Genomic DNA, 23832 nt, shown 5'->3' with positions numbered 1-23832 from the left:
GTTTCCATATGTTAAATCGACATATCTCTTCTGTTATTTATCATAAAAATATAAGAATAACATTTTCTTTTAATTAAATTTAACATTATAAATATCTTAATTTAACATAAACTTTATTTCCAAATAAAGTTTAAGTGTTAGACTTTTTGTGTTAATTTTTAAACATATTACTTGTGTTATTTATTTACATACTTGCCTTCTGTTAAATTAACATTAAAATTAGAGTGGATAAATTGGGACATGCGAGATATGTTAAATTTAACACAAAATTTTTTACTGTGTACCGTGTAAAATTTTTTATTGTTATGTCTATTTTTCCCTGTTTTGCTCGAGGCGATAACATCTCGGTCGAAGGTAAAAATATATGCCGGATTACGAGCGCACACACGTGTGCAAGTATGCATAGAGCCCGGCAAGGTGGTCAAAGGGATAAGAGCGCGTGCGGGGGAGGCCAGGTGCCTACTCCCGCATAAGTGATTGGCGGGAAAGCGAGGGTGGATGAAAGAGAAGAAAAATGTATATCGGCGTGTGCGAACCGTTGTATCGGTATATATAACTATGATCAGTGATAAAAGCAGATCAAACACACTGCGAGAGATATATAGGACTTACTAGAATCAATATCGATACCAATGTATACATTTCTTCTCTTTCGGCTAGCGATAGCCAAGCAGCAAGATCATCATCTTTCGGATTATCTGGAACGAAGAAAAGAAATTTTCCTTATCGGGAAGGATATTTTTTTGTAAGAAATGCCACAAGAGGGAGCTGGAATTTTATATTTATCGCATGTTAAATAAATTACGTCATTGCAAAATTATATTTTCTGCCCTATTATTAAATCGATATTAAAGATATAATCTATCAAAAGTGAAGTTCTTTTTATGCATGACAGAGCAGAATAAATTTTCTACTTTGCATTTTAACCGAGAATAATGCGATTATCGGCGTTTTGACCGGATTTTGTTAAATATAAAGGGGGTTGAGCCATATCTACACAAATGACACTGCCGAGGCACAGTTACTCACCAGTTGTTCGCCAGTTGTTTACCGATCATGAACACGAGGCTAAATTTTTTCCTCGTTCCTTCGTTCGGCGGACAACCACCTGCGGGGGGCAGGTGATGTTGGACGTAATCAGAACCATAGGGCGCCACAATCCGCGTCACCCTTCTCCAACACCCTTATCGAATCTCTGGCCATCGTTTGTTTTCCGCTGCGTTGCAATGCGAGTGGTTGACTCACGGTATGCAAAACACATGCATATATAAACTTTGTTAAAATAAGAGCTACATATTTTGATCTGACATAAAATATATATAAACTATAAATTTGGTAAATTTCCATCATTCAGAAATTAAAATAATAAACGCATTTGACATATGAAGAAAGACTGGGGTAATTTTTCCTCAAAGTCATCAAAACAATAATCGATAATAATTATTAAAACAATAATGAATAATTTTTAGATTGTAATTTAAAGAATTTAAAAAATTTGTAAAATACAATAAAAAAAATGTAATAAAATAAAAAAATAAAATAAAATAAAACTTATCAAGAAATATATATCATGCCATTCGCCGAATGCGTCTATTATCAAAAATATTATGTCTAAAGAGATGATGGAAAATTAATCAAGATCTATCAAATTGAATCGAAATAAAAAAAATCTCCATTAAAAACTTGGCTAATTAATTTGAAATCATCGCGACTGTAATTATCAATGAATCGAACAGTCCTCTGCGTACCTCTCGTTCATTCCCCGTTGAGAGGAAGGGGAATCCTCAAGACGGCAGACTAAAGCTAGACGCCGCTAGACCGGTCGCGAAGAAAAATCTTACCGGTCTCTCGGCTGCAGCTGGACATCGCGTTCAGTGGGTTAGTACTGCCGGTCTATGCAGTCGCGCCTCATCACCATCTCTCACTTTTCTCCTTTTTGTCTTCTACTTCTTCGGTTTGATTATATGGGCCCAACATTGCCATACGATTCGCACTCACTCATCCACACAAGACTGGTCTGACTTTTTTTTTCTCTCTCTCTCTTTCCTTTCTTTTTCTCGAAAAGCTTCTTTCGATTTTTCGATCCTTCGATCCTCGAGTCTTTAATTCGCGCGAAATTGAAGCGACGCCTCGAGGAATAAATGAACACTGACATCTCTGCTGATTATTCAGCATGAGAAACGTGTATTCGAGATAAAATTTATAACAGACTTCTTGAAAAGACTAAGATTATATTATTATAAAATTTCAATTTTTGGAATCCCTTTTTCACCTTACCAAGTTTGCAATCGCAAAATTGTTCAACATAAATTTTCCTTAGGCATAAATATATTAGGCGCGGCATTTTCAAAGTAACAATACCAGGCGAACGTAACGTATGCTTATAATCGTACATATCATATACAAGTAGACTCGCAAAGTCATATAAATATATCTTTCATCCGAGATAAAGGACAGGACAATGAAGATAAAAGCCTGTACTTATCCTAAAGTACGTCGTTAACTATTTATCCGATCAAAATCGACGAAATGGACCCCTTAGACCTTCGGTAGAAAGAGATCCCACTCTGACCGCGCAATTCCTTCGCGACCGTTATCGTCGTCGGAGGGGGACACGACGAGGAGGCGACGCGACTGACAACGGCGACAAGGGGGGAATGGGGTCCTCGAGAAAGCAGGGGGGGAGAGGGAGACTAGTTAATGGCTCGGCTACTTTATGCGACAGGTACACGTGTGTCGCGCTCTTCTCTTTCTCTAGCCGATGATTTTTCGTGGTGGCCAGAGAGATGTGGGCATAGGGGCCCGACCGGGCAGGGGCCGGAGCCAGGCCCAGGCGCTACGAGCGATCGCGGCTCGACACCGTGCGCCCGCGGCAGGTGCTTGCCTCTTATACCGTCTTTCCCGCTGGTGCCGGCGCTCCTCTCTCGTGCCTTCCTTCAATGCCGCCTTGGGTAAGAGGCCAGAACCCGAAAGAAGCACCACGGCATCTGCCTCCCTATCTCTCTCTCTCTTTCCCCCTTTTTCTCCTTCCATCTTCCTGAACGGTCGCGCGAGTCGGCGATCGCAGGACAAGTCAAGGGACTAGGGGGGAGAGGATCGGAGCCACGCGCCAACGATCCCCTCTACTCCTGTCGGCTCGTCGGTTCTGCTCGCGTTGCTCCTTTCGCTCTTCTTCGCGTATGTATCCACGTTCTACTTATAAACCGACTTATCGCGCGCTTATCGCCTGGAAAATCACCCAAGGTGTTTAAATCTATGAATATTATATACTTTTAGTTATTTGATGACGTCGAGAGACTCGGTTCTTTGGAATGTTAATGAGTTACCTTGATTCTTTTGGAAGAAGGAGAAGGGAGACGATCGCCATCATCGTTGTTCATTCTAATCGATACACATGTATTATGATCATCTTGGCAAGTGTTATAAATTGCCAAAAATATATCGAACAACGAGCTGAATCTATAAATTGTTTCCCCGGATTGAGAGAATCACAACTGCAACTGTTGTGACATCCGAGGAATATTTCGGCCAAAATTGTTCGCGGCCCGGATTAACGCGAGAATGTTGTAAAGATCGTACTTTACGATGCGAGAATAGAAGATTACTCGCGAAACGAATCTCGTTCGCGTAATTCTTTAGTGATTATTCCATAAGATACGACAATCTTACCGTCACAGAAACAATCGTGCCAATGTCTTCGATTCGGGTGCCGCCTCGGCTTGGGAATATATTGCCCGCGACGTTGACACAGGAACACTTTGCGACATTTTTACACGCTGCTTTGCATAAGCGAGAGAATCGTTGCAACACGTCCGCCTTCGTTTCGGCGATAATAAAATTACCTGTATATTGCTCGCAGATAAAAATAAAAGTGGAAATGCGAATTTCGCGCTCTGAGAATCGTATTAGCTTTTGCCGACATCTTTATAACAAACGAAAGTGCTACGTTCCTTAATACAACTTGAAAGACTTGAGCCGTGTACAAGCTATATAACGAGGTATTTGTAGTTTTGTTTTGGAGAAAGGGGCAAGGGAGGGAGAGAGAAAGCTTAAACTTGTAAAAAATGAGATAGTAAAATCCCCATATAAGCGTTGCTGCAATAATTTTTCATTTAATTCCCGTGGAAACATTTCTGTTGGTTCTTACTTGCCCGCAGAAGTAAAATTATCGAGATACAAATTTTAATATCTTTCACAATTGAAATATTCACGACTGTAAAAATTTAAAAAAATTGAAATATTTTCTTGAAAAATACTCTTGGATAATTAAATAATTATTCCTTTTTTTCCTTCACAACGTGATGACGTATACTTAATTTCCGTTAGGATCAGACACGATTGTCCTTTCAAAGGCCGTTGAATTTGACCGAGGACTCGGCCATAGTGCTCGATCATGTCAGAAACGCGGGGGAGGTTTACAAAAAACACGGACAAGCAAAGACACACAATACCCACCTACCCCGCTATTATTTTCAATTCCATGCATTCAAGTCATTGAGCCGGCGAGACCGGATCATTATTGCCGGCTTTATTACCGGACACTTGTGTGCGCAAACTCCCGTCATTATTATTCGCATTGATAAACGATCGTCGCCGCGTCACGAGGGATAATGTCGTAAAAAGTACTCTACCCGCCCGATCACAATCAGCCGGATGCAAGGTGGGAGCCTCTCGCAAAAAGGAGGCCTGTCTCTCGCGAAATCTCGCGCCAGTTCCTGTGTGTATCGATCGATACCGTGGCTCTTGTCAATGTTTCCTCGATCCTGATACATTCGAGAGGTAGAACGTGACGTCAAAGCATAATCGAATAAAAATACTGGAACGAGGAGCACGTATTTACAAAAATAGATGTCACGTGTCTTTTACGGTCCTCGGTTTTATCTCAGGTGTTTCTCGTGAAAGTTGTCACTGTTGCTCTATACGACTATTAACATAGCGGTAGTCGTTCTTAATCTTCTACTAAACACTATTACAGACGTACAGATGCCGCATTTTAATATATTCCTAACGACAGCTTATGCCGCAAATACCGTTTTTTTTCTCGCTTCATGGATCGTCCGGTATCTTTCAATCACGAATTAATCGATATAAGTTTAACGTGTATACTAAAAGCATGCTGTATCGACGAACACGAAGAAATTTTACCGCGAGAATTAGAATCTTCGGAGTAAAAGTAATTATCAAAAATCACATGTAGGTCATTGCATTATTATAGAAAATTTTCTCCTCTCTATCAAATAAAACATGACTCAGCATCGATGACTCACGTTCGTTTTATCGATACGTCCGACTGGTAGAGGCTTAGGGTTAAGCTTCTCGATGGTATTCTAATTGGCAGTGGGGTAAACTTTGCGATATTTAGTAACCGGTTCATTCATATTTCCCGTCAGATCCAACATCAAAGTCGTCGTGATATTTCCAGGAAGAATTCGTTTTTTATTTGCCGAGATCCGCGTCAGTTTATCAAGAACCTTTGATCAACCGATACTCTATAAGGTCCTTTATTTATAACGATGGCGTCTGATGCGCAGACACGTCTCGTTCGCGAGAAAAAAGATGGACAAAATTACTAAACTCCAGCTGCGACACCGCTAAATTTCAACTAATTTAACTAAAGGAATTACAGGCGAATGTGATATAATGTTAACGTTGTCTGCCGCTAATGTAAATTACCACTCGTGTTAGTTTCCGTTTAATTCTCTCTCATAGATTCTCAGCATGAAGTGAATACCACCAGAAGCTTTCCTCGCTCTTTCTTTAAGGAACCCTATGTCAAATTAATATAACAGTCTCTCTATAATTTTAATAGCATATTATATTTCAAAGTACTGTCACAGGTGTGTGCCGCATTTTCAACTTTTCGTAGCTATCTCTATAATGTCGACTCTATTTTAATACATCCCGCTGTGAGACACGAAAATGTAGGTGTTTCTTTTTTGGAGAATATCTCTTTTATCAAGCGACGCGGTAGCGTCGCGACGCCAAGTACATAAAAAACTGATAAAAAATTGAATCCGAGCATTGAGAGTCCTATTCTCCATCAACGCGACAAGTAGCTTATCCGGAATTTTACGTTAGAATGACGTCACATAAACTTTCGATTGAAATATTTCAGAAACTAAGGCCGCAATTAAAAATCTAACGGCATTTTTCTTATATAATGTGAATACAAGCTTTCGATTGTGAACAGTTTGAATAAAATCGGTGCAATCAATTCCGAGAAATGATAATCGCATGTCAGAATTATGTGACATTTTACATGTGACATTTTTCATTTTCCATTATAAGGTTCAGACTCAAGAACGTATCTTCGCATGCACACATTCAAAACGATTTTGTCCTTCAAGCTGCCTTCATACCGCGCATATATGATTATTCCGCTTTAATGTGCAAAAATGCTTTAAGAAACAAAACCATTTATGTACATGTGTATGCGTGTGAGAGATTAATTTATCGCATAACAATTTTCAAAAATCTCTTGGGGGTAAAATCTAATCTATCTCGAAAACGATATCACAAAAATATAAAAACTATGCCGTTAGCTAAGATTTCTAAGGAGACTAATTTATCGTATTATAATAATATTCGTATTATAATAATATTCAAAAACCACCCTACTTCCTGATTAATTAAAATTATTCGAGATTTGAGGAACCTATTTCTAATCATCATCTCACCTATTCACGTATATATTTTAGTCACCCTAACCGCGTGTTCTAACTGCGTACTCTAACCGTACTCTTCAGGCCAGTTTCTTTCTCGATCTCTAATCAGAGATCGAAGAAGGAGATCATTACTCCTTTTTTGCCGGATAATTACCGGCAAAAGAGCGTGAAATATACGCTCATTTAATAATGATCGTTCGATTTCACGATTGTTCGTTATATATACAATTTTGTTTTAAATATAACTTTATTTTAACTGAAATAAAGCCAAATTACTACAAATTCCTATAAGTATATATTATAATAAAATATAAAATTAATCTGTGTATTTATCATATTACAAATTATTTAATTAATTAATCATTTGGCTTTATATTAAGCTAAAGTAAAGTTTAAAAACAATATTTACAAACAAATTCTACGATGGATGAGCTATGAGCAATTAGAAGATAAATGCGTATTATAAGAATAAATTAGCATCAATTATAAGAGTAAATTAGCATCAAAAATTGATTAAATTGATAACTGTTAATGCGTGTCCATTATTTAATAAATTAGACAAAATCTTTACAAAAAAATTTTTTTTTGATCTCTTCATTTTTTAATTAATGTGTTCCAATATATTTTCGCAATAAATGTAAAGCATAAGTTTGAACTTATTAAAATTATTTAATTTCATTGAATTAATTGAATTTAATTATTTAATTTAATCCATTCTAGCTCATCCATTTTAAGGCAACGGATTTATTTATAATCTACAATCTACATCTACATCCGCAATCTCTACGAATCCGTTACCTTAAAATTAAATAAAAGTTTTTTTCACTCACCGGCACTGATGCGCAACAGCGGAGTTGTTGTTATCGAAGCTAGTTGTCTGTAACATGTAAATATGAAATTCATTTATAATAATGCTCACAAAATGCAATTAATATTTAAAAAAATTTTTATCGCGCAGAATTTTATATCTGATGTGTAAAATAATAAGCAGATAAACACGTATGGAAAAATTGTATAAATTTTTAAAACTGTTTTTTAAATCGAAAATTTTATATGACTTTTATAAAAATCTTTTTCTTTAATTCATTTAAATAATAAGATCGAATTATTGTTCGTTTATAACAAGTTAACGATTTATAACAATTAATGTATAAATAATAGATATTCACCATCAGGTTGCTCCGCCGATGCAAGATGCCTTTCCCAGGCCTCCTCCTCCTCTCATGTTGTTGGCGCGCGATACTTTTAACGACACTCCCGCACTCGCGAGCGATATTTTTATATCGCTATTTTCATTATTTTACGCGCGATACTGAACGGTACTCCCGCACTATTTCGATGCGATTAAAAATTTTATTTGATCGCGCGATGTATATACTTAATATGTATATACTTTTACACGCGAGAATACTACAACGCGAAAACGCGTTAACGAAGCGCTTGCCGTCCGCGACACGTTGACGGCATCGACGACGCGAAAGGGTACTTAGCTTCCCATTCAGGCACCTTAAGATTTATCATAAATTGAAAAATTTAAGATAAACCTCGAGGCACCATCCAAGTACTAAGCCCTCCCACCGCGACAAGGTGTACCCCATGGGAGGGTTATATTATATTATATATAACTTTATATATAATATAATATATAATTAATTTTGTAATATACTATATAAATTTTAATTCGCAAATATAAACGATAAATAAACATATAAAATATAAGAGAAAATCTATTATATAAAGACGCGCGTTCGCACAGCTTGACAGCTGGCTCAAACGAAAGAAATAATCTTCTTCCATCGACAGACTTCCCGCCGAAAGAATTCAATAGGTAGCGAATACATCCAGGGGGATGGGACGCGGGGACGTAACAATATAATAAATAATGAATGTGACAAATAATTTAAATATTAATGACTTACATCATATCTTATTGATCCATCCATTTCCAAGACCTTTTTTTCTTTTGCTTTCTTCGCTTTTTTCTCGTGGCACTTTAATCCTCATTGCACTCATTTGAGTTTCGTTACACTTGCGATTGTGTTTAGAGAAAGAATTTGATAATATATGATACGTCTCACATCACTACTTCACTGCTCAAAAGCCACTGAGCGAATAATCGTAGGTCAGAAACATTACCGCGGTATTGTTTATATCGCCAACGTTGACTATGTAAAGAAAGAATTTGATATGTGAAACGTCTCTCACGTCACTACTCAAGGTCTCTGTGCGAATGATAATAAAGCCGTGTAACATATTAACAATAGCGCGATACTGTTTTCTCTGAACACAATTGCAAGTACAACGAGAAACTTTTCATGAATGAGCGTAAGTAAAACGAGGAATTCAAATGAGTGCAACGAATATTGAAATGCCACGAGGAAAAAGCGAACGAAGCAAAAGAAAAAAGAGGTTTTGGAAATGGATGGACCAATGAAATATGATGTAAGTCATTAATATAAATTATTTATCACATTCGTTATTTATTATATTGTTACGTCCCCGCTGAATGTATTCGTCACCCGTTGAATTCTTTCGAAGAAGATCGTTTCCGCGCGCGTTGTCAAGATATTATTATTTATAAAAAAATATCCCTAAAAATAATTGATATTTCTATAATCAAAATTAATTACAGGTATATAATTCGCAAACTTTGTAAAATTATGTCTATTATAATGTGACTCGAGCACGCCAAATTTTTGTAAGTCGTTTTGGTCTTAATTTTTTTAGTTCCAAATTTACTTGGCAAAGCTTTATGATTAATTTTAAAATTAAATATATTCTAATAATAAAAATGTGTAAATTATAATACGACTCGGGTCAAATTTTTGTATGTAACTTCTTAAATCTTTTAGTTTCAGATCTACATAGTAAAATCTTTATGATCTTAAAACAAGTCGATTAGTTTTTCTCTTTTAAATTCAAAATTGGCGATTACTACAATCGATGTTATTGCAGTAAGTGTTAAATAGTTTTATGACTTACTATTTATAATTTGCAATATATAAAATCCGCAATATATTAATATTCGTTATTTCATATATTGTACAAATATTTATTTGGATCATACATAATAATGTATTTTTATATATCATACAAAGTATTGAACTTATTTTGAAAATCATTTTCATTTTGTCGAAAATCTAATACATAAATTGATTGAATTTGTGACAAATATTTCAAATCCTTATTAATTGCTTCAATGTACTTGGCTGATTAATGATTGATTTCATATTTAGTTTTGAATTTTTTTTAGAAAAAACATATTTTTTGATAGAAAATTTTTATTATAAATTATTTTTAGGGATATTTTTTTATAAACGTTTTGTTGCATACAAGATGGAATATTTTTTATGTACTTGGCGTATTTTTTTTACTTTTGTAAGGTATTTTTTTAGAGGGTTACATTAATAATTTCTAATGAAAAAAAAAACTAATTCGACGGAATATATGTTAAAAAGTATTTCTAAAATTTCCTCATATAAGTTTGAATATGCTAGTTTTACGAAATTAGCTATTTAAACAATCAGCGTAAAAATACATGTATGAATAAAGCTATAAATAACTAAATGCAAATTGGACCGCATAAATAACGTGAGAGATTTAAGAGATCTTTTCTCATATAAGGTGCCGCATCAAGATTGCACGATTGAAGATGCATCTTCGCCACTCCGTCTTAATTAAAGCGTCCTAGTGAAAAGTCCCTGTGTCGGGTTCTATAGTGACGGCATGTGTTTCCGTCGAGACACGGTATCTTTTATCATATTTCATTTTTTCGAGTTAAGAATGCTGTTTCCTTTATTAAACGTCGAATTGGTCTATCATTCTAGACATTCCTTTTACACGAAATAATTTCTAGAAACGTTAGAGATTATCGAATGTAAAATGGCTTCAACACTTGCGATAGAATAATTTTTTTTTATCGTCGATTTTAATACGTACAGCTTTTAATATATATTTAAATATCACACATTGTACATTATTTAATACGCTTTGAAATTAATTTGTGCATATCTTGTGGTGCTTTTACACTTTCACAATTTTTTCTTTCCTCGCCAAGCGAACGCATTATTGCGAAATACAGCAAATTTCAAGATACAAAATTGTAACGCATTAAGTCTCTCACCTGGCAACGCGTTACCAAATACTTTCGGGACATTACAGAATTCATCAAGCTACATGCCGGAATGGTCCGTCTTAATTAAGCTACCGTTATGAAAAACGGTTCGCAATCATCCGAGTCTCGACCGCGGGAGATGCGGCGGCCAGGCTGCCCGGGAATGCAATATATATCATATAATTATGAAACGGGAAATTTATTATCCTTATGTATTCGCGCCAATAAATACACCGTGTATCACCGAGTTGACAATTTAACATGATCATCGGAAATTTCTCTCAACAAGTACACAAAAGACATTGGCACTCTTATAATTTCCCTTTTTTCACCTATCGGCATAATTCAATGGCCATAAGACCGCTCATTAAGGCCTCGTATTAAGCTGTCCGATTCTCGCGATTTATATAAATGAACGCATTAATTTGCCCGATGAGGAATGGGCGCGAGCTCTCGGGAAAGTATGCGCGCCGCCAGTTTCGCGTTAATGAGTGTTTGGCGCGAGCCACACCACGTCACGGCACCGGGCGAGCGAGCAGCACGCGCGTGTCGATGGAAAGGAAAGAGAGAGAGAGGGGATGGGGGGGAGATGGAGAGGAAGAGAGAAAGAGAAAGAAAATACACGCGGGGACGACGAAAACAGCAGCTGCAGCCACGCGCCCTCCGCCGCCCTCTTCGTACACCATTTTACAGGTTCGCTTCCCCTCTGTCTCTTTTATCCCTCTCTTTCTCTCTCTCTCTCTCTCTCTCTCTCTGTCGCGCGAGTCCGAATTCTGTCGTCTCGTTTCGTCTCCTGTCCACCTTGCTCCGTTTCTTCTTCGTGCCGACGGGCACCCCGTATCACCGTCCTCCTCTTCGCGTATGGTGACACGCACGCAAGCATGTACGCACACCGAGGTCGGAGTCGTGCGCCAAAGAGGACCACCGGACTCGTCACCTGCAGCCTAGCAGACTCCCAACGGTCCTACGGACACCGTCGACACCTTGCCTAACTTCTCCGGTAAAGAGGAAGGGGGAGGGAGGAGAAGGGGAATTCAGTGAAATTTGGAATTGAAATTGTCCCTACGCAGTTAGATATACACGGATAGATATTTCCAACACGTGGTCATCGTTTTACGTTAGGACGTAATGTTGAATATCGAGTATGATGCTCGATTCGATTGCCTTGAACAGCACCGGGGATCCGAAAATTTATTGACACAGGTGCAAATCGATAGGACGAGCAGATTAATGAAACGAATGAATAAATTGAAAATTGCTAATTTAAATGTTCTTCGCTATCCTTCAAGAATCCCTCGCCTCTCGCGTTCTCATCCGCGTCTTGAAAAATTATTATTATTATTAATCGAAATATCGAGAGACCAAAAAGAGGAGTCGTCTGCCCTTTAGGGGAGCTATATGTCATGCGCTTTAAGCGATGTTATTACTATCGACGGATGATTTTTATCCCTTTTCTCCCGATTCTTTACCCTGCCAAACAGATAAGTATAGCCATTTGCACATACCTCGGTTCTCTCTTTGGCAAAAATTCCGTTCAACGTCTCGTTCTGACGTAACGCGCGACATTAAACCAACTCGTGAGCAGGTGCATCGCGTAAAGATGAATTTTGACGCACAAAGTTTCTTTCGCCTGCGAGCGTGCGTGCGTGCGTACCTGATCCTGATGGAGCACGCGCTCGCGCTCTCGGGATCGCGAGAGCGCGTGTCATTAATATGCTTTCGGATTCTTGCGGACGATATCATCTCTCTCTTTCCCCTCTCTTCTCGCGCATTACATTGAATTGCATTCTTAAATCAAACATGTCACTGAAATAAAAGTTTTACTAAATTAAGTTATATATTATTTATATAAATATATAGTTTATATTATAGTTATATATTATTTATATAAATATAAATAATAATCAAATATAAATATAATATAAATATTGAAAAAAAATTATTAAGTAGAGAGAAATTGCGCGTGTGATCACAAGCTCTTGTGATACTTTCACTTGATTAAAGGTACAACATTGCGTGGAGGATGAGTCTTAATTATGCATACTCGCTAATTGATAGATATTCAAAGTCGAAAGACAGAGAAGCAATGGCACATTAGCATATAAGTAGCTTTTTTATTCCGTTAGCGTCAAAACTCACTCGTTAATGTGCTACCATGAAGATTAAATACCTAACTCTCGTAAAGTTACAATCAAATAAGTTTCACAGCCCCAAGCTCCCATTAATTGTAAGTCCGGACATTACATCGTATTCAATTTTCTAATTTCGATAGCGCTTTATCAACGATTCAACTCTAAACACTGGAATTAAGTATCCCTGAAAGAGTTAATAATTTATGTCACGTTTATATCGTATTTATACACGCCTGTTTATTTCTTGGCGCATCGTTTATCAAGGTGCGCATCGATTGCACTTACACATATCGCGATTAAAGGCAGATAGCGAGATGGGATGTTGATTTGTTCTCGCGCACGCGCGCGATCATTCTCTTAAATGCAAATTAATGTTTGAGGTTGCAGCTATGAACAAGGCGGCAGGTGTCCCGCGTATCGGCCGACATTTTTCCTCTCTTTCTTTTTAGATCGAAGGTCTTCTGGTACAGAGAGTATCTAGAAAGTCGATGGGATCGTAGTCAAATATCGATATCTGTAGTTTGATGTAGGGATTGGCGGACATATTATATAGAGGAGACGGCGGCAGCTGTCATCGTAATTGGTAGCCTCGGAGGCCCGCATGATCAAAGTGTCGTCGTGTATCTCTCGCAGCGATGGAAAGGTAAGGGCACACGACATCGTGAAAAGCCGGGGAAGTCGCAGCACGCGTCGTCGCTTAAGCTTCACCAGAAATAATCCCGAACGACGTCGCTGATAGGTTTATCGTCGAACTTATCCCAGAAGAGAAACGTCATTGTCTCTATCTCGTGTCGCTCTTGCGATATCATTTATACGAATATCAACGATATGTTCATCACCGGATATGTATGAGTTATAATTTATGCCCTTATTTCGGGAATTGTCCGATAAAAGACGCAATAATAAACTGTCTGGTCTGTTATTCGCGCGAGCGTGTCTTGAGGTTCCAGATGCAAATCTTAGTATTTATAAGTACAAAAGCTCCTCGAACGATACTACAATATACGATGATACATATGAAATAATATTGACCGATGCTGTCCTTCAATATGGCTCGTACAAAGCGCATGTCCTGCCTCAGAGATAGTTTGCATTGTCGGAATTAGAAATCGATCGAGTCGCTGCTAAATAACACGAAAATGAAAAATGATATTACTGCGGGCGATGATTAAAAACTGAATATTCGAATTTGCCTATCATTTTGCTTGTTTCTCGCGAATTTTGTCGCGCCGTCGATCAGGTGAATAAATTTCGCACCAAATCCACCTGCCGTTTCGTTTCCAGGCCGATTCTTTTTACTTTCATTCCCTCTTCTTTTTCTCTTCTTGCTCCTTCTTTCTATCACAATGTAGCATTTCTTTTTTTCTATTTTTTTCGCAAAATACCTTGTATCTAGATGGCTTACGTAAGAAGTTGCTGACGAAATTATGTTACAATTTTCTCAATACCTAAAAATTGTTGTTTCCATAATTATGAGACGCGATTAAATTTAAAAAAATTAGAGAAATCCAGATCTGGGAAAATTTCTTTTTTAATGAACAAAGATTTCTCAAAAATGTACAGAATCAGCATTTCTGTTAACTTCTTACTTTTACGTAAACATAGGTTGCAAGACGAGGCAAGGCATCAATTGGTTTCTCGTTGGATGTTGTCTCGATAATCGGCTCATTATCTCGCCAGAGATAATTGCGATTGGACGATGCGTAATTAATCGGACATTGGTACTAAGGAGAATGAAAAAAGAACGCATGCCATACTCGCTATCTTGGAAATCTCGCTGCTGGTCCCTCTTCACATTCTCCTTCTCTTTCCCATACACTTTCCTCGCGTTCGTCTTATATACGTTTTATCCCTTTTTTCCCTCTTGAGTCCCGGCATCTTTTTTGCCACGCCCTCTTTCGGGGATCCTTTTTGGGATTTGTCCTTCGTTATTACCAGCCGAGATTATCGAGGTTTTTAGCACCTCGGAACAGTGGGCACCCTCTTTGGGGCCCGCTCTTTTTGCGTACAACCCGTGAATCGATCGTACCTTTTGCGCGAATGGCCATCGCGGCGTTTCACAGAGTGACGCGGCGATAAAGTTAATTACATTTGAACACAAACTTGATAAGTAATCTGTGAATTTTTGCCAAAATACCGTTTTCGGTAATTGTCCCGAGTAAGAGAGTTATTTATTTAAAATATTTAAGCCGCACACTCTAAAAGCAAAAATCATAAAAAAAAATCATAATAAAAATAAAAATGCTAAAATGTCTCTTTTAGGCATAAACCTAATAAAAAATAACAAAAATCTAGAACAATTTTATATCACAAATAAATTTCTATTCCCAAAAGTATCTAATATGAAGTTTTTCGTATTTACAATTAAATAAAATCTTATTATGATATAGATAAAAAATAGTTAAAAATAGATAAAAAAATATATAGATATTTTATTGCAGTGTAATTAATATTCAATTTTAACAGTTGTAAATAAAACCTCTTCGATATTAAATTGTGGCTTAAATTACGCCTCTTAAAATCCGCGCATGTCACAATTTCCTCTTTAATTAATAGTTGATTAAAAAGAAATCGGAAGCGAAACATTGTGCGTCGGCTTTACAAAGAAAGCCCTCATCCGCAACATTCTTGCGTATTTTTTCACGCGTACATATATTCCAGGTGTTGCCGCCGCGTGCAAATATAAAGGGCTGATACATATCCATATACTTTATTATCCATACATTATCCATACATTATCCATGATTGTGGCAGTGGCGGCGAGGGAGAAATATTTAAGTATCTTATTATCCTCCGATCTCTCTCTCTCTCTCTCTTTTCTTCGCCGGTGATGTCTCGCACCAGACAGACGCGGCGGGGCTTGGGACCCCGGACTCTCGCGGGTCACAGGAACAACGAACGGGCTTCGCGTGCGCGCGTCCTTGACCGCGAGACCTTGACATCCGAGCGATTGCATCCGACCTCTCAGGGTAGACCACGTCATTTCGTGAAAGTAGAAACGTGCCGCTTGTATCGAGCCGATCCAGGCGCGCGACACAATCGCATGTAACTTATCGCATACCTTGTCGCATCCCTCGCGTCCGATCCTCGCGTCATCATCAGCTGCTCGATATTTGCATGTCAACGAGGCGCGCGCGGAATCGCGTGTCAAACGGCTTATAAAACGTGTCTGAATTGTAGGTAGCTATATGAACGAGCGTGTTTACCTTCCAGAAGTTATCGCTGCGATTTACTCTATTTTCCCTGTCGTTCCCCTTTCGCTTTAGTTTAATTTTTTAGTTTAGTTTTTTAAGGAGATATACCAATATTAACAATCTAGAATATAAATAGATGTTTTAGAACGATAACAATTTTATATTATATTTTATATTATATATATATTATATATATATTTGATTTTTTTCACCGAAATTATATAAATAATATTCTCATCCAAGTTACGTCAATTGATGAACATTTTAATCTTGATTTCCAATTTTATTTCTCATGTATGCTATCCACGTGTAAAATATATTACCGACAAATTTTCTTATTTTACACCATCTATCCAATGCAGATTACTGATAGGAATGAAATTGAATATTAAATAAGAAATTTAAAGAGGAAAGAAACTTTTTCGTTTCTTGAGATCAATTTCATTTGTAATCAAGCTTCAATCGAATGCATCATCATGATATTTCAGTCGTTGCCGGTATCCAACACGGTTCAAGGAGAAAGGTCCACGAAAGGATAATTTTTTCTTTCTCGCACAGCGTCTCCCGCTAATGTATTCAAGGTCCCTCGGGATTTAATCGATTAATGTATAAGGACACGATTCGATTCTTCAACGTTACGAGCCACCGAGGAGCGCGGGAGGAGGAGGACGGGATTTTACGATGGAGGTCGCCTCTTTGGGATCTCTACTCGATCCCGATGCTTGTAATTAAGGCTATCTCGGAATATCTAACATTTCTCGGCACTTGCTCGCCAAAAAGGGACATTAGTGACAATTTAGATAACGCAAAAAACGTCAAAAAACTATACCGATGTACGGTAGCAGGTAGAAGTATCGAGAGAGAAAGAAGAGAGGGAAAAGAAAAGGAAAGAGGAGTATAAAAAGTCGATATTTTTCTCTCACGGCGAGAGAAAACACCCTCGGGCGCATCTCGAAATCCGGAAAACCATAAAGCAACCCGAAACAAATCTCGGTCGTTGTTTGCGTTTGTTGTAGAATTTTTGCGAGGATCGACGAAAGGAAGAATAATGTGTTGCCCTTAGAGGAAACTTGGATATTTACGATTTTGAAGACTGCGAACAACAGAATAAATTTGTGTTTGAAATTTGCTACATTCCTAGTTCCTCTCTTCCTCTCTTCCTCTCCTCCTAATCTTAACAGCGGGTAAACACGATTTAATATTAGCCGGCGATAAAGCCGCGACGCGATAAAAAGCTGAATGGAATCATTGTCGGCGAGTGCACGACGATACAAAACTTAGTACTATGACGTAATAAATGTCATAGAGCAATTTCTGAATACACATATGACTAACATATACATATGACTAACATAGGTATCCGTTTCAACGCTTCATTTATATAAAACGCTGTCAAGTGGCGCGGAATTGAATGCATCGTTTAACGATCCCGTTCGAATATCGTCGACCAATTAAGTCTCCCTCGTAAAGAATTATCGATTCTCGCGTAGAGGTCATTCGGTAGCCGATTCTTTTACGTTTCGACTGATATCGCTACCTCGAATCATTGGCAACGATCAACGGTAGCTCCCGATCGAGATCCTTTCGGAACGACCGGTCAGGCTCGTGAGGGTTCTGATTCTCCGTCTTTTGTCGGGCACGAGAAATTCCTGCGGGACGTCCGTCCCAACGTCAGCAGATAGTTTAACTAGATATAGTTCTGTGCGAACGTACGTCATCCCTCCGAATGGCGGGAGTTCCCTTTGTGCATTCACGTGAAAGATGACTCGTCGAATAATCCGCCGCAAACGGTCCTTCCATCTCGAATTATGCCACGGTACATTCGTACGATAAATTTTCACCGAGAAGAATCGTCGATCATCGAGCCTCGATTCTCGATCCCCGATTCTCGATCTTGTGACGATGCCATTCGTACGTGCGTTCTTACACGTAAACCAATGACGGAGAGATGGATGATATCCGACGCGGGGAGAAACCACGATTACACAGGATTAAAACGTGGATCCGACAACACAATACGATCGCGAAATTATAGGCGCTTAAATGTTCGTATTCTCGTATTTCATAATTGCATTGTATTATCGGAGGCTTGAGTAATGAAGGATCTGCTTAATTTGTGCCATTATTAGATCCAGGATGTGCAATGATAAAAATAATACATTCGTCGATAATTAATTTTGTACGCTAAAATCTTTTATATTTAAATTTTTTTAATTTTGTACGCTTAAATCTTTTATCTAATATTTTATATAATTTTAGAAAAAAATTTAAATTTTTAATTTGTACGCTCAAATCTTTTATCTAATATTTTATAAAATTTTAGAAAAAAAATTTAAATTTTAAACTTTAAATTATAAAATTTTAGAAAAACATTAAATTTTAAACTTTAAATTATAAAATTTTAGAAAAAATTTAAATTTATACGCTTAAATCTATTATCTAATATTTTATAAAATTTTTAAATAAAAAGAATCATTACATTAAGCAATAGCTTTTAAATTGATGTGCACATTTCTTTTCATGAATGAAAGGATAAAACGTTTTCTAAATATAGAAATCTCCATATAATTATGTTTGATAAACTTTCGATCGTTTCTGACTGCTGTCTCAGTAAGATTAATTTAAGATTCTCTTATATATACGTATCTGAGACAATCTTGATTAAAGATAAATCTTCATTTATCGCGAAGCTATTTGTGAGCCAACGAGTATTTATACGATCGAACCGGTCGTTAACGAGGACAGCATTACTTAGATTTGACTAAATAATTATAGATGAATTATCCGATATGGGAGTTCTCTACTCTAAAATTTAATATAAATATCACTCTCTTATATATAGATTATCTACCTTGTTTGTCGTCAATATTAAAGAGAGCTAATTCGAAAAAAGAAATAATTAAACGACTATAATCTTTTCGAAGGACAGAACAGCAATTATTGTCTTATCCTTTACGTACGCGCACGAGATGCGCCGGTTTGTGGAAAGAGCATCCTCTCCCACTGATAAAGCCGACAAGGTCGTTCGCGCCAAGCATGAAGAACCACGATCGGGCGGTTCGTCGTTGGAACGTGTTGTGGATCATTAATCAGCTCGGCGATACGCCCGCGGCGGCCGATGGAACCGTAAGGTCTTTGTCGTTTTACGCTTAAACGGAGAAAATTATGCGCTGGATGTCACAGAAATTGCATTATCGCAACGCTCGCGCGTGCATCCGTCGCGTCGGGGTAATTGCAAAGTTTCACGCGTACGCACAATCTGCCGGGTGCGTGCGTACGCGCGCCAACCCCGGGGTATGCAAATAACCTGTTTGTCTAAACGTGACAAAGTCGGAATACAACGCTTCGCCTGTTGGCTCGTGTGATGGGCCAGCTCTCGATTGACCTTGGGGACCTCCCATGGGGTAGAGTTCCGCAATCAAGATTTTTCAGCAAAAAGAATAAGAGCTGAGAATAAATATGTATTCTCTTGGTACCTTTTCATGTATATAACGCCAATATATATTGCGTCTTTTAATCTTAAGAATAATTAATTACGCGTGTCGCTCGCATAATACAATAATATGTACTGCTCTATCGTATATATTTTATAAAGTTATATATCTGTGTGTGTGGGTGTACGCGAGCGCGTGCACGTATCTCACGAATTAATTCGTCGCGGCCACACGCATCTTTATTTCTTTTTCCGCGATGGGGAAGAATGAGTTGGGAAGATAAATTCCGATAAGCGTTTTCTCGTCTGAAATTTTTACGCGTCTCTTAAACCAAGCGCATGTTGCCCATCAATGCACGTCTGGACATAAAATGCAATTTAATCGCGGCATGATAAGCGCATATGCGTCGATGATAATTGGTGCTATCTTAATAACGCGTGCCATTTACTCGAATATTTAATACTGATACCTTTAATAAGATACAGCGAAAAATATTATATAATTTTGATTAATATACCCATTGATTTTCGGCTTCTTGTAATCAGTTACATAATTTATAATTAGCTCGCGAGAACATTTGTCCAGAAAGTTTGTAATTGAACATATATTATCGTATTTTATTTTATAATATGCACTTATAATACGTCAACAATTATTTTAATTATTGCGTAATCGAGACAATTTTTTTAAAGTTTCTTTTAGTGATTAATTACAAACAATTTTCTCATCTTTGTCTTCGTCGAAAATTAAAAAAAAAATATCCATACGAACGGATTAATCAGCAATATCGGTATCCGGCCAACCTGCTGCGACATATGCCACGTACGTTGGCTCACGCACCGATACGCATACCTGCCCACATACGTTTGTGCGTCATATGTGTCGCCGATTATGTTCCGTATCGGCAACCCCACATGACCCTTTATGAAATAGACGCGCGCAAGCGTAAATTGTCTCCCTCGGACTGCCTTTCCTCGACCCTTTATTCATTCCGGAACACAATTATCTGTGCCATTACATATGCGAGCTGGTGTTGACATGCTAGCACGTGAAAATCTACATTTTTCGTCCAAATCTGCATCGCACATGCGTCAAAGGATATATCTGGACAAAAATTTTGCGCTTTTGATTATATTTACAATTTATCAATTTCTTATTGTTTTACAGTGCAAATAATGCAATATTTTTATAGATATAATTAATAATTGTTATAAAAATCATAAATTTGTTGTGTGACAATTAATTAATTAAGAAGAAAATAAAAAATAAAATTATTAAAAAAGACCTACGAAGTCGAGGTTTTTTATTTGTCTTTATTGTTATAAATAACTTACTGATGATGCGTTTTGCTGTATGCAATTTTTCGAGGACGATCATTATCAGCCTTGTCACAATCCTGTCAAAACATCTGCAGTTAATTAGGGACTCAGAAAAATTCTCCCTGGCGCATTGTATCTGAATAAAGTATTTTTTCCCAAAAGAGATTAATTTTGAGTAAAAACAGGAATTAATCGTTCTCTGTGATACGTACTTATAATTTATACCTGGCACAGAAAGCATATCTTTTAACATAAAAAAATATAGCGACAAACCTCGCAACTATTATTATCCCTCTTACTTAAATACTTGTGAGACTGTTTACGATAACGTGTAATCGACACAAATCAGCATCAAAGTATGTTATTACACCAAACGTATATTATAAAGAACTAAATGGCTCTAAACGCGCCTCCGTCGTGAAAATGATGGAGAAGAGAAGGGCTCGAGAAATTGTAACAATTGCATAGCGCACCCATGATCCATACTTCATCCGGCCAAGTAGAGAGCCCCTTAATCTCTATGATCGGGGCTGGACAATGATCCGAACGATCATCTAACATCTAAAACCGTGCCCGAGGCGCGTGAGACGACTGCAACGAGCGTCTCGGATCGCAGTTGCATCGGCTGCAAGGGTTGACTCGGAGAACGCAACAACATGGCATCGTTCATCTCCACCACTCGGCACGGTAATTAATTTCACGGTAATTGGCGGCGAAGTGTCTGGCAATGGGGAATCGAAGTATCTCGCGCGCGAGAGACCTCCGAGAATATATAATTACGGAATAAATTCCAAACTCGGAGCTTTCAAGATAATAAGGCTATTAAGAGTGTTCAAAAAATTCTCTGACCTTTCTGTCCTTTACACGAGGTCCCTCTTTGACAACATCACCGTCGCATCGTATCAGCTTTCGAATTCCTTTCTCTTCTCCAGGTTACGCCATGCGTATACTTTTTCATTAATTAAATGTATAAAATAATAGTATAAAATAATTAATTATTAATTGCATCATATTTATTTAATATTTAATTATTAATTGTATCATATTTATTTAATATTTAATATAACGAATGTCACTCCAATGTATCAATCCCCGAGAGAAGATAAAGATTCGCATATGATATGAATTCCGCAAGTTCTCTCTCAATAAAAAAGTATCTGTGTTAATGTAAACTTTGCGCATTTTTTTGGAAAAAAATAAATTAAATTTTATATTAAATTATATATTAAATTTTATACATGTATCTCATATATATATATATATATATATATATATATATATATATATATATATATCATATACATGTAATGTTTCGCTTCTCATGTTCGCTTAAACTTTAAATCACCTATCTCTCTTTCGCGTTTCTGCTCTCGTATCCTTATCAGGAGTCCAAAGGGCGCACTCATCATCATCTACACCGAATCACGTCCGCCTGACATTTATCTCCACGCAAAAAAAAAAATGTCCAGCAGGACCTTCTCCACGTCGTCTTATATCGCTCCCTCGCGAGTCGCCTTTTCGACAAGGAGAAAGACAAACCTGTAAAAAGAGGGACGCGGGAGAACCGCCAGAGAGAATGAAAAGGAGGAAAAAGGAACGCAGGGAACGCGTATACCTGTTCTCCACGCGCGAGCACGCATATGCGCGAGCTCCACACATGTACTCCGCGCACGCACATCCCCTCGCACCCCCCCGCCGCCCTTCCCATCGCTCCCGCCGTACAAGCGCCCTTAAGCGCACGAGGCTCGAGCAAGCACGCGTGCGCCCTCGTACACGCACGCATGTAGACGCACGCTCCGTTCGGCGAGGATAAAACCGGACGAGTGGAAAGGGAGAGAAGGGAGCCAGCGGATGGGAGTAGGCGCGCGCCACGAATGTGAGGAAGGGAGGACGGCTCGCGTCTCTTCCCCTTCCCCTTTGTCGTCGTACATGTCTTCTTTACTAGTGACGGCCGTGAGGTGATATCGTTGGTTCCATACAAATAAGTTTTTTTTTTCTTTTCCGAAATGTATCATTCCGTTGTGGAATAAATGGTGATTTGCTAAAAGTGGGGCGAAATCCACCCCGACAGAAATATACGTTTATATATCCTGTAAATCATTTTTACTACTTCCTTTCACGCGATATCGCATCGTTCAGAGTTTCGAGAAAATTGGAGTAGCTTATTTATTGCGATAAAAAAGGCAGGGACTCTCGATAATGTCATATAAATTTTATATATTTTTTTATGCATCCTCGCTTCGATGATAAAATGAGAGGTGTGCTATCGTATATTAAAATATTTCCCACTTTTCTCTCATTCCGTGAAATATTTGTAATGCATTTATAGCGAATTATAAAAATATATCATAAAAAGAGACACGTGCTACAGTCGTAGCCATCGCTATCGTGCTCTTTCGCCGTCGCTACTTTCCTCCCCTTTCACCCCGCTGCTGCAGTCGCTGCTCGGGTACTCGTATGTTCCGTGCCACCGGGCTCCCTCACCCTCCTCCGATACCTCTTCGTCTTCTGCACAGCTTCCCTCCAGCCGCAGACCTCTCCATCTCCTCCCACTCCTTGTTCCTCATCATCTTTCTTTCTCCTCTTCCTCGGCCTCTCTCCTTGTCATGCGTTCTACACCTTGGTCTCTCGTCGTCTCGCTTCATCAACTTGCCCGGACCCCCGGACCAGCTTTTCTTTCTCCCGGTAACTGTTCAAATTTCGATCCCCGAGACACCGCGAGGCCGGTGGGGATGTGGACCCTTCGTATCTGCGCCAGTGTCTCTCATACGAGAAATTACGCGGAATTCGGCTCAATACGCAGACATTGGGCCTTAATGACACATTGAACTAGAGATTATTCATTTAGATTTTTTTCTATGAATTGCGATTAAAATCTTATCATAAAGTGACAATCTGCAGGAATTTTTGAAAATAATTATTTATTTCGTTGTTTTTAGGGTCAAAACTTATATTATTTTTTTTCTATTTTTTC

The sequence above is a fragment of the Camponotus floridanus genome, unplaced genomic scaffold, assembly GCF_003227725.1.
Source record: "Camponotus floridanus strain SB8 unplaced genomic scaffold, Cflo_v7.5 scaffold31, whole genome shotgun sequence".
Lineage (NCBI taxonomy): Eukaryota > Metazoa > Arthropoda > Insecta > Hymenoptera > Formicidae > Camponotus > Camponotus floridanus.
The sequence above is the reverse complement of the archived record's forward strand: the minus strand, read 5'-3'. Positions refer to the sequence as shown.